Below are 13,367 nucleotides of genomic sequence, written 5' to 3' on the forward strand. Positions count from 1 at the left end.
TTCCTTGGAATTTCTGCGCGGAAAACGCCGGGCGAAGGCTGAGCCGGTTGCACGGGTGGGTGTGCAAGGGAGAAGCAGCCGCATCCAGAAGTCTCTTGGGGGGGCTAGAAGCGGATGCGGTGCCATTAATCAGCCTAGCATTTAGGCAACACCCCACTCCCCCCCCCCAAGTAGCACAGGATCTCTAGGGCAGCGTTTTCCAACCTTAGGAACTTGAAGATGCGTGGACTTCAACTCCCAGAATTCCCCAGCCAGCATAGCTGGCTGGGGAATTCTGGGAGTTGAAGTCCACGCATCTTCAAGTTCCTAAGGTTGGAAAACGCTGCTCTAGGGCTGCACCATCTGTTTGAATTTCAATGGAGCCTCTTCCCCACCCACCCCCGGTTTGGCTCAGGAAAAGGGAAAGTGGTGAGCAAGGATTTAGGGAAGCCAAGAATTGGTTTAAGCTTCATGGAAATAATTCCCCTCGCTAACCTTTTTTCATAATTCCTCTTTTTTTTTTTAAAGAAAAAATTGCAGTTGCATCCTGTTGTGATTCCCGTCGGTGGAAAAGTTGACAGACAGGATGGATGGAACATTTCTAGCAGGGATTCAGATTTGGGGTTCGCACAAGCCTAGTTGCTTCTCTTTTTAGGGTTGCCCCAGGTAAAAAAAAAAACAACGCCCTGGGATTGGAGAGAAACAGGGTTGATCTAGGATGGAGTGTTGTGTGATGTTGTGTCAGTGCAGCGGGGAGGCACCGTGCCAAAAGAAAATAAACAATATGGTGAAGAAACTGCACAGGCAGCTCATTCTGGGATAAAGGGAAGATCTTGGTGGTCTGGTTGCTATGTTGGATTATTTAGTTTATTTGAACGATGGTTTATTGAAGGGATGACATGAAGGGCTGAATTCGCATGCGATACTAAACCAGTATCCAACAATGTTACTTGGGTTTTAGTGTATTATATCTTGGACAGAAATTCTCTGCATAGTACAGATAGCTGTTCAGTTAAGAGAAGCTATAAAAATCCAGGGCTGTAAAAATCCAAATTATCAGTAGGGGTCAGCAAAGAGTATTTTCTTTATATTTCCTTGTTGCCGGCTGGCGGATGTTTTTATACCCAAGTCTTCTAGCTCAGAGGTCCCCAACCTTTTGGGCACCAGGGACCGGTTCCGTGGAAAGAGGGTTTTCTGTGGACCGGAGGGTGCGTGGTTTTGTGTGCTGCCTGCATCTTGCAGATGGGGCTTTGGTTGTTTGTGCGGACCGGTTGCTGGCATGCCGTGGCCCGGTACGGGAGTTGGGGACCCCTGTTCTAATTTTTATATTCTGGCAGGTCCCAGGCTCACATGAGAATCCTTTGTTAAATGAATTGTGGTTTAGCAAGGTGTGTGAATCCAGGCTTATATTTTTTTTAAAAAACCATAGAGGTCATCTAGTCTGACTCCTTGGAAATCTATTATTGTGTCATTGCAAGTCTCTGCTCGGAAACTGAGGAAGGCAAATCCTATTTCCAAAATCTCTTGAGTGGGTGGGATTAAAAAAATACTACATTTTCACAACATATCTTTGAATCCACGGTGGCGTTATTGGGGTATTTCTAAACCTTGGCAACTTTACATTTCCCAGAATTCCCCACCAGGCCTGTCGGGGATTCTGGGAGTTGAAGTTCCCACTGCTTAAAGTTGTCAAAATGGAGAAACACTGGCTGACTGTCTGTTTTGCTAGCCTAGCCTAGCAGGTTTTATTTTCTTAAATTATTATTTAAATCCTTTTATTTGCCCTCCTTTTAATTTCCTTTGCTCCCTCCTGTCATTCTCTTTCAGCACTTTGTGTAACACGGTTTCACCAGAAAGGGAATAATGGGATGGGCAAGTCTGCATGTAATTATTACTATTGTTTTGCTTTTTAATTCAACTCTCAATTTAGTTGCCTTAGAGAAACTCCAGAACTTTTTCCTCCCACATCACGACTGGAGATATCTAGAGAAAATAGAATTAGAGAGTGAGCGCCTGTTACTCGTCCCAGCTTATGCCAACCTAGCAGTTCGAAAGCACGTAAAAATGCAAATAGAAAAATAGGGACCACTACGGTGGGAAGGTAACAGCGTTCCGTGCGCCTTTGGCGTCTAGTCATGCCGGCCACATGACCACGGAGACGTCCTCGGACAAGCGCTGGCTCTTCGGCTTTGAAACGGAGATGAGCACTGGCCCCTAGAGTCGGAAACGACTAGCACGCATGTGCGGGGGAACCTTTACCTTTTTTAAAGAGCAAATATTCTTCCCCCAGAGGTGAGGTGGGCCCAAACTCTTCTGGTCTTCTGAAAAGGCTTTAAAACATTGCTCTGGGGCCTTGTGTGGGGAGCCCAAAGGAACACATAATTGTGGGGTTGGTTAGTGCAATAAGAGTCTTCCCTTTGACTTGTGAACCAATTTTTAACGGGCTTAATTATTCTTGCCTCCTTAATTTTTTTTATAATTTTAAAAAAAACATTTTAACTCCTAATTTTAACTCTAACCTTTTAATTTCTTATGTGCTGTTTGGTATTTCGATGTTTTACTGTACACCGTACAGAGTCCCTCTTTAAGGAAGATGGGGAGGGTTAGAAATGTGAGGAAGGAAGGAAGGAAGGAAGGAAGGAAGGAAGGAAGGAAGGAAGGAAGGAAGGAAACCAGGCAGTTGATTCAAAAAAGAAAATAAAACCACGGCAGTTCATGAGAAAGACACTTATTTTTAGAATGATTTTTGAAAATGAAATATTGATCAAAAGCAAATACCTTAGAGGAAATTATTCTTCTCATGAAGTTCTTTTGCCGATGGACAAACGTGTCGAGAATTAGACTATAACCCTGTTTCTGCTGTTTGAAAGTAAGCCTCTTTGGAGTCAAAGTGGCTGAATTTGCACACACGTCTTAGACAAGTCGTGGAACAAGCTGGGATCCTTGCTACATTGGTTTCTTCCTTGTCTAGTTGACAGCCAACACTCGGTGTTCCTGAAGCCCATTTGCATCTAAAGATACCCTTTCACAACCTAGGGCTTGCTTCTTCACATGCATGGTCCTTCTGCAGGAACTCCAGTGAACATATTCCAGGTGACGTGTTGGCGACAGGTTGCAAGTCTCTTTCTCTCGCACGGAACCACGGAACGTGGGTGCCTGCAGGACGAGTTTCTGTGCAGTTGAAATGAACTGATCAGTCTCTTCATCCGGGGTACAGAAGAAGGGAAGGCCTCTACAGCTGAGGGGTGAGAGGTCAGCCTGATTTGCCAGGAGATCAAAGGGAACACATTCTGTCAACTTCAGAACTGGAGGATCTGACGAAGCCCGAAGCAAACCCAGAGGAGAGAGGAATTAGTCATTTAGGGCAGGGTGAAAGATGGTGGGGAAAAAAAAGTAAAGTTGGTGAACAGCCAGACATGTCTTTAGATGTGTTCAGTTTGGTTAGAGGAGATGTACTTCAATCTTTTGGTACTGTCCATAGGGTTTTCATGGCAAAGATACTGGAGTGGGTTGCCATTTCCTTCTCCAGTGGATCACGTTTTGTCACAACTCTCTGCTATGACCTGTAAGTCTTGGGTGGCCCTGCACGGCGTAGCTCATAGCTTCATTGAATTACACAAGCCCCTTCGCCACGACAAGGCAGTAATCCATGAAGGGGTGTATAGTCAAGGCCATGGTCTTCCCAGTTGCAATGTATGGCAGTGAAAGCTGGACCATAAGAAAGGCTGAGCGCCAAAGAATTGAGGCCTTTGAACTGTGGTGCTGGAGAAGACTCCTGCGAGTCCCTTGGACTGCAAGGTGATCAAACCGGTCAGTCCTAGAGGAGATCAACCCTGACTGCTCTTTAGAAGGCCAGATCCTGAAGCTAAAACTGAAATACTTTGGCCACCTAATGAGAAGGAAGGACTCACTGGAGAAGAGCCTCACGCTGGGAAAGGTGGAGGGCAAGAGAAGAAGGGGACGGCAGAGAATGAGGTGATGAATGGAGTCACTGAAGCAGTAGGCGTGAGCTTAAATGGACTCCAGAAGATGGTAGAGGACAGGAAGGCCTGGAGGAACGTTGTCCATAGGGTCGCGATGGGTCGGACACGACTTTGCAGCTAACAACAACAACACTTCAATCTACTTTGGAGGTGTGATTGGACATTTTTTATTTCGAGTGATACATAAGTGCAGGCAGTTGCACATAGAGGTTTGTGTGGAAGTGTGCTAGGCTGTGGTAAACTGGCACAAACAGCAGGCAAAAGGGCAGCTCCTTGAATCTCCTCTTGGAAGGGCGACCCATAAAATGGAAATTTCTGGAGATGAATCACCGTTTTGCTTGTGATGTCCACTTTCGCTGGAGAGTCACTCCAAGGGGTAAGAATAGCACTGTGGCAAGTAGCAAAGGAATACAGGTACTGCTCGCCCAAAATTTCTGCTGCTAAGCAAGATGGTTGGTAAGTGAGCTTTGCGCCATTTTATGACCTTTCTTGCCAGTCGTTAAGTTAGTAATACGGTTGTTAAGTAAATCTGGCTTCCCCGTTGACTTTGCTTGTCAGGAGGGGGGGCAAAAGGTGGTCACATGACCCCAGGACACTATAACCGTCATAAATATGAAGCAGTTGCCAAGTGTCTAAATTTTGATCATGTGACCACAGGATGCTACAACAGTCATATGTCGCTTTTTTTTTCAGTGGTGTTGTGACTTCGAATGGCCACCAAACAAAAGGTTGTAATTAAAGGACTACTTGTATGGGAAAATTGCTAAAGATTTTGATCCCGTGCAGGCTTACTTGAAGGAAAAACCTCTGGGCTTGGTGGGATGCATTTGGATAAATGGACATCGGACGGGCTGGAATTTCGGGGGAATTTTCTTAAAAGAAGGGATGGGGTATTTTTCGTAAGCTAACCCCCATCTCCTTGCACTTTTCTCTAAGGGGGATTGCACCATATTGTGTTAATGCTGAGCTGAGAATGAAGACTTGGGACAGAATCCATCTTGGCTGTGGGAATTTTTTGGTTGCCTTGGATCAGGCCCACACTTAAGGAAAACCAAACAACAGACTTGGAAGGGACCTTAGAGGTCTTCTAGTCCAACCCCTTGATCAGGCAAGAAACCCTACAACATTTCAGACAAATGGCTGTCCAATCTCTTCTTAAAAACGTCCTGTGTTGGAGCCTTCACAGCTTCTGGAGGCAGGTTGTTCCACTGATTAATTGTGTCAGGAAATTTCTCCTTAGTTCTAGGTTGCTTCTCTCCTTGATTAGTTTCCATCCGTTGCTTCTTGTCCTGCCTTCAGGTGCTTTGGAGAATAGGTTGATCCCCCCTCTTCTTTGTAGCAGCCTCTGAGATATTAGAAAACTGCTATCATGTCACCCCTAGTCCTTCTTTTCGTTAAATTACTCATATCAATTTCTCCAAACGTTCTTCGTATGTTTTTAGCCTTCAGCCTCCGAATCATCGTTGTTGCTCTTCTCTGCACTCTTTCCAGAGTCTCAACATCTTTTTTTTATATTGTGATAACCAAAACTGGATGAAATATTCCAAGTTAGCCCACTCCACCTTACAAGGATTTTGGGTGGTGGAATACAATGAAGACAGATCTTTATCTAAGTTATCTTCAGCTGCTGGAGGGAAAACAGGATATAGTCCATTATCATAGACACCCCCCCCTCAAAGGGATTTTGAAAAAAAGCCTTGCTTTTAACTTGTTATTCTGCTGGCTTATCTGTCAGTTCTGTCAATGCAATTGAAAACAGTGAGATGCTCATTGTTAAGACTGTTGGATTTTTGACAAAAATGGATAGAAGTAACCAGTCACATTGTGGGTTCTTTCACATACTGGCTTTCTCTCTTGGTGTAATCCTTTTTTAAAAAAAATAAAAATAAATCAGTTTCACTTTGTTTTGCGTACTGGCTGCATTATTAACAACAACAACAGCAGCAGCAGCAAAATCATCATCATCATCATCATCTTTGCAAAATACATCAAGAAATTGCAGCTTGGCCCAAAGTCACCAGTTACCTTTCATGCCTAAGGCAGCACTAGAACTCACCATCTCCTCTTAATTGGCCCAAAGTCACCCAGCCGGCTTTCATGTGGAACTAGAACTCACACTCTTCTGGTTTTTAGACCAGCATTTTAACTATTACATCAACTTTTTACCAAATAATTGGATGGAAAGTCACACGACAATAACATCCTAGTTGGATTATTGTTTTATGGAAGAGGAGGAGGAGGAGGAGGAGGAGGAGGAGGAGGAGGAGGAGGAGGATGAGAGATCAGTGATTATGGATGAAACGCGTAACAGTGATACCCATTGTCATCGGGGCACTGGGAACTATGTCCCAAAACTTTACCAAACACATCAAGAAATTTCAACTTCCTGCAATAACTCCAGCAAAGCTACAAAAAACTGCGCTACTTGGAACATCTTACATTTTAAGGAGATACCTGGTTGATACCTAGGATGCTGGCAGAAAACCATTAGTGCCAGTCAATTTGAGTGTTCAGTTGACTGAGTTTCATGTTTTATGAATAAAAGTTTTAAATAATAATAATAATAATAATAATAATAATAATAATAATAATAATAATAATAATAATAATAATATCATCATCATCATCTAAGGAAATTTCTCCTTAGTTCTAGGTTGCTTCTCTCTTTGGTTAGTTTCCATCCCTAGAACTGGGTTGGCTTTTTGAATCAATGGCCTTTCCGTTTTGTTTATTTAAGTTGAAATTATAATGCTGCCTGAGCAACATTAAAAGGAATGAGAAGTATTTCTACTTAGTACCTCATTTAACTCATGGGTGAAACATCCCTTTAAATTGCTTTCTCGTTTTGTAGAAGATTCAGAGACCTGGATATACTAGAAAGAACTCAATTGACCTATCTTCTTAAAAACCTCCAGTGATGGCACACCCACAATTTCTGGAGGCAAATTGTTCCCCTGAACAATCAGTGGAATGGCTTGCCTCCAGAAACTGTGAGTGCTCCAACACTGGAAGTTTTAAGAAGAGATTGGACATCCATGTGTCTGAAATGCTTGAGCAGGGGTTAGAATAGAAGACCTCCAAGGTCCCTCCCAACTATTATTTTGTAGTCTGAAATCTCAGAGGATGCTAATTGTTCATTCATCTTGGAACAAGCCAAAACAGTTCTGAAAGAATGTAGAATGTTCCAAGAAGATTTGGGCTCATGAGACAGGAGAGAGCTGTGAGGACAAGTGATAAATCATCACAAATTATATAATTGTGTTAGATGTTGGAACTGAAGGATGTAATTTGTGTTGTGGTGTCTCAAAGACTGGCTGTGGATGACCGTGTTTGATCTCTCCATTTGTCCTTCAGCTGTGGAATGTCCTCTGCAAAATGGAATGGCTTTCTTCTGATATGGGTCTAAGATTCTGGGACTGAGGTCTAGGTTGGTTTGGCCCAGCTTAGGTTCGAATCTCCTTAAGAGAAGCTTTTAAAAAAGTAGGGCAGCAGGAGAATAAGAAAGGATCGGCTGTACCCTTTTATCAAATGTGCCAAAACTCTGTTGTAACGCTCCACATGGCCACTATATGGCAGGAAAGAGATGCAAAACCTCTGATCTTTGCAGACATCTAATGTTCATTTGGAGGACTGCAACAAGACCTAATGGTCCTACATTTTTTGGCTGTCACCATTACCATATTTTCCGGCGTATAAGACGACTGGGCGTATAAGACGACCCCCCAACTTTTGAGATGATTTTCAAGATTTTTCGTCTTATACGCTGGAAAATCAGCGAGCCCGGGAAGGCACGCCCTCCCCTCTCACTGTGGAGGAAGCAGGGCAGGCTGGCGTCTGGCGGGAGCCAACAGGGCAGTCCTGCGCACGCACGCGCAGGACTGCCCTGCCGGCTCCCGCCCGACGCTCTTCCCTCTTGAGGCAGCATCGCTCCCCGGCTCCTAAGGAGTCCTCGGGGATGCTGCCTCAAGAGGGAAGGACTGCCCTGCCGGCTCCCGCCCGACGCCGGACGGCTCCACCAATAATACTTCAAGAGGGAAGAGCGTGAGGCGCCTGCCATGGCTCTTGAGGCAGCATCCCCGAGGACTCCTTAGGAGCCGGGGAGCGATGCTGCCTCAAGAGGGAAGAACGTCGGGCAGGAGCCGGCAGGGCAGTCCTGCGCGTGCGTGCGTGCGCAGGACTGCCCTGCCGGCTCCCGCCAGACGCCAGCCTGCCCTGCTTCCTCCACAGTGAGAGGAGAGGGCGTGCCTTCCCGGGCTCGCTGATTTTCCGGCGTATAAGACGACTGGGCGTATAAGACGACCCCCCCAACTTTTGAGGTGATTTTCATGGGTTAAAAAGTCATCTTATACGCCGGAAAATACGGTATTTTGGGTTGATAATCCAAATGCCTGGGGAAGCATTTACACTTGAGTCCCAATTTTCAATATAAAAGGGAATTACTGTAAGACTATAACACCATCCTCATTCTTTCGTAGGTGGCCTATAGGCAGTAGACAATTGCTCTTGAACTTTGCACCTGGTTATTCCGTGTACCTGTGCAGGCATGCTTAATAACAGTACAGTACCAAAAATGGCATGTAGTTGACTTCCCAATCTATAGTCCTGAGATTTCCTGGTGGTCTCCCAACCAAGTAATCAGGCTTAACATGGTTTAGCCTTTGTCAAAATCAGGAAAATTCAAGAAAAGTCACTGGAAGTCAGGTGGCATATAAATTTTTTATTATTATTATTATTATTATTATTATTATTATTATTATTATTATTATTATTATTATTAGTAGTAGTAGTAGTAGGTTAAAATTTACCATCTCAGATCAAAATCAACAGCAACATTGGTTTTGATGCTGGCTCTCTCAGAGTATTTTGTTGATAATTATATGTTATTGCAGTGGGAGGGGGTGATACTCCTCATAATGGAACATTTTCCTTAAAATTAACCACTACAAGACAATTAGGGACACTGATGGAAGAGACTTGTGATATGAATCTTTATTTATTTGTTTAAAAGCAATTTCCACGCCCCTCATTGGAAAATTCATCCATCCTCCCTCCCTCCCTTCTTTTTCTCTCTCTCTTTCACTTTTCCTTCCTTCCTTCCTTCCTTCCTTCCTTCCTTCCTTCCTTCCTTCCTTCCTTCCTTCCTCTTTCCCTTCCCTTTTTCTCTTCCTCATCTTTCTTATTCTTTCTTTCTTTCTTTCTTTCTTTCTCTCTCTCCCTTCCTTCCTTCCTTCCTTCCTTCCTTCCTTCCTTCCTTCCTTCCCTCCCTCCCTCCCTCCCTCCCTCCCTCCCTCCTTTCCCCAAATGATTAAGAAAACAGAGTGGGGAAATATCTCTGGGGTCTCACGTCCCAATTTCCATTGAGCCACAGGAATTAAAAAGAAGTGTTCTGTGGGATCACATCTCTCAATTTGCATTCAGCTTCTGAGCCACTTAAAACAGATCATAAAATCCAAGATCATGCTCAAAGAGAAACAGTGAACAATGATGAATAGGGAACAGAGATGAACAATGTCCTTGTGATATGGCTGTGGACCTCTTCAGAATTTCTATACTGGGGAAAAAATTTTTTTGCAGGCTTTCTTTATCAAGTTTCAGTTTGAAAAATACCAAACGTGCGCACGCGCACACACAAAAACACAAATAGACATTATATTAGGGGTTCTTCTCTGTCAAACAGTTCTAAGCTTATTGTGTGTTGGTATCTTCTACCACCAGGGCTTTTTTTGTCATAGAACGCTCAGAACAGAGTTCCGGCACCTTTTTTGCATGGAACCTTGTAGGGTAGGCAAGGCGGGTTGTATGACATGTGTGAGTTCCGGCACCTTTTTCTTTTACAAAAAAAGCACTGGCTACCACACTGAACCCCAGCCAGCCAACAGCACTGGAGCATCTGAATTTAACTGCTGTTTTAATTTCCCACAATGCCCTGTGGCATAGTGGGAAAGGAGTAGCACAGTTATATTCCCCATCCCTCACTGCTCAAAGCAGCGGGCCTATCTTTTTTTGTATTATCTGAGGACTTTGCCCTCATCAATCACCTGCTAATTCTAATTCCTAGCTAAATAGGATTTATAATGACCACGTGCTGTGAAAAAAATGAGGGCAAACGGAAAGGGTGGTGACATCTCTGTGCCCGTTCCTCCACTTATGGCCCTGGCGTGTGTTTGAAGCAGGAGGACTGTGCAGTCATAAATCAGTCTCTCGATCGGACAAAGAGCCGACAAAGGAAAATATAACATTGAAAAATAGAAGAAGCTCTACAAAGCAAACATTTTGCTAAGGAAAAATAATAATAAAAACCAAGCCCTGTTTCTCACAGTTGGAAATTGCTGCGTGGATGGGCTTCTAAACTAAAGAGATAGATACTGATTATTTTTTAAATTTAATTTTTAATTCCCCCCCCCCCCGCCCCCAGTATCTGGCATTAGGGAGAAGGCAACCTTCTCATTTGAACATCCAGCATACTGCGTTTTTTCACGACACATAGTTCTCGATTTACAACAGTTTGATTAGTGACCATTTGGAGTTACAACGGCAGCGGATAAAGTGACTTAGGAGTGTTTTTCACAATTAACGACCGTTGAGGCATCCAAATTTAGATGCTTGGCAACTGACTCATATTTACGACTGTTGCTGTGTCCCGGGGTCACGTGATCCCCTTTTGTGGACTTCTGACAAGCAAAGTCAATGGGGAAGCCAGATCCGCTTAACAGCCGTGCTACTAACTTAAGAACTGCAGTGACTCACTTAAAAACCATGGCAAGAAAGGCTGCAAAATGGGGCAGAATTCAGTTAACAAACATTGCACTTACAACATAAAGTTTGGGCTCAGTTATGATCATTAAGTTGAGGACTTTCTGTAATATTCTGCATTTCTGGTAGAGTTCTTGAACTATGAATGGAATTCAGGGAGACTCTGTATTAACTCACAGATGAATTAATTTCTGAAGACCTGTGTGGGTTTCCGGCCAGACTGAGGGATACATCACTGATAGGGCTCTGCACAATTCATCTGTGAAACCTTTGGCGCTGTAGATATACCTAGGTGTGCTGTAACCTATAACCACAAAATACAGGGAGGCCTTAACTTCCGACTGCAATTGGGATCAGATTTCTGGCTGTTGGTTGTTAACGGTTGTAAGCTGAGGCCCCCACGTGACCAAACCTGATTTTATAACATTTTTGTGGCAGTCATTAAGTGAATCACCATAGTTGTTAAGTGAGTCTGTTGTTGTTAAGTGAGCACCATGGTCGCAAGTGCAAACCCATTCTTCTGAATTGGCCTTTTTTTGTTTTGGCCAGAAACCGGTTAAAATCGTCACCGATCCTGGTCATGTGACTTTAGGACGCTGCAACAGGTTGAAAAGACGAACTGGTTGCCAAGTACCTGAAATGTGATCATAAGGGGGATGTGTGTGTGTGTGTGTGTGTGTGTGTGTGTGTGTGCGTGTGTGTGAGGAGAGAGAGAGAGAGAGAGAGAGAGAGAAAGAGAGAGAGAGAGAGAGAGAGAGAGAGAGAGAGAGAGATGACATTGTATGATGATGGGCCGGAAAGCACTTGTCCTGGGCCCACTGTAATTTTGAATGATTATTAAACTATTGGTCATAAATCAAGGACTACCTGTACAAATAACTAAAATTCCCCATTCTTTTAGTTTCACTTGTGCAGAGTTTTAGATTGTAAAACCTCTCCTCCAGTAGTCTGTAAATGGTATGTCTACTACTAATACAACACCAGGAGTAGTTAAAATAAATTAGGGCTCGCTTCCTGATTCCGCACATTTATTTTTAGTTCAGCCAAAGTTGGCTTGGTGCATACAACGAACCAATAACACAAGTAAGCCACACAAACCCCACTCCCCTGTAATGTGTGCTGTCTCCCCTTCCCAGGTTTGTGCGCAGGAAAATATTAAGCAACAGGAAATAAGGAAAATACTAAACATCTCTGAGTAAAGGGCAAAGGAATTATATTAGAGGGATGCAATTAAATGTAGCCACGTCACTGCTTCGTTAGAATTTTTTTTAAAGTCTGCTTCCAAGGCACCACAGCCATAAGGAAGTGGTTTATCACAGGCATCTTTTGATATTCAAATAAAATCATTTATTATTTTGTATTGGTTGCTTTTTCCACCTTCCTGGTCTAGCCTGCCATTTGGGATTTTCTAATGGGGCCCTATCCAATACGTCCTCGGCGTATGGCCACAATTGAGTCCAAATGTTTTGTTGCTAAGTGAGACATTTGTTAAGTGAGGTTTTTTTTTTGCCCTGTATTATGACCTTTCTTGCCACGGTTCTTAAGTGAATCACTGCAGTTGTTAAGTGAGTAACACGGTTGTTAAGTGAATCTGGCTTCCCCATTGACTTTGCTCATCGGAAGATCGCAAAAGGTGACTCCGGGACACTGCAACCGTCATAAATATGAGTCAGTTGCCAAGCGTCTGAATTTTGATCATGTGACCTATGGGGATGCCGCAACGGTCATCAGTCACTTTTTCAGTGCTGTCATAGCTTTGAACGGTCGCTAAACGGACTGTATTAACTTTGCCTTACCCTCCTTAATTTCTAAATCCAGTCCATTTACAGCAGCGGTTCCCAACCTTTTCTATACTCCGCACCCCTAGAACGCTTTCGATATATTCTTGCACCCAGGGCTTTTTTTCTCATAGAACGCTCAGAACGGAGTTCCGGCACCTTTTTTGGATGGAACCTTGTAGGGTAGGCAAGGAGGGTTGTATGACATGTGTGAGTTCCGGCACCTTTTTCTTTTACAAAAAAAGCACTGCTTGCACCCCTTACAAAAGTTTGAAATAACAGCAATGAATTATGCATATACAGTATAATTTTAAAACTTCTAAACCCAAGTTTTCACACCCCCTGGAATATCATCTCCCCCCCCCCCCGCCGTCGCTTGGGAACCCCTGATCTACAGTTTTTAGACTGATGTAAACGCGGTGGCTCAGTGGGTTAGGACGCTGAGCTTGTCGATCAGAAGGTCGGCAGTTTGGCGGGTCGAATCCCGAGTGCCGCGTAGCAGAGGGAGCGCCTGTTACTCGTCCCAGCTTCTGCCAACCTAGCAGTTCGAAAGCACGTAAAAATGCAAGTAGAAAAATAGGGACCACTCCGGTGGGAAGGTAACAGCGTTCCGTGTGCCTTTGGTGTCTAGTCATGCCACCCACATGACCACGGAGACGTCCTCGGACAAGCGCTGGCTCTTTGGCTTTGAAATGGAGATGAGCACCGGCCCCTAGAGTCGGAAACAACTAGCACGCATGTGCGGGGGAACCTTTACCTTTACCTTTAAAAAAACAAACCAGAAGTCTTGGACAGAGGTCTCTGCTGACAATTAAATAATTATGAGTGCCTTTCAATCCAATTTGCAAGGATTAAGCAGATCACTCCTAGGCTT

General features: G+C 44.0%; 1 protein-coding gene across 1 annotated transcript in view; it reads left to right on the top strand.

The window, feature by feature from the left end:
• LOC308678361 (rho guanine nucleotide exchange factor 15-like) overlaps positions 1 to 13,367 on the top strand; it is a 65,186-nt gene that overhangs the window by 661 nt on the left and 51,158 nt on the right. The window lies entirely within an intron of this gene.

Source organism: Vipera berus (assembly GCF_964194415.1).
Source record: "Vipera berus genome assembly, chromosome: Z".
Taxonomy (NCBI): domain Eukaryota; kingdom Metazoa; phylum Chordata; class Lepidosauria; order Squamata; family Viperidae; genus Vipera; species Vipera berus.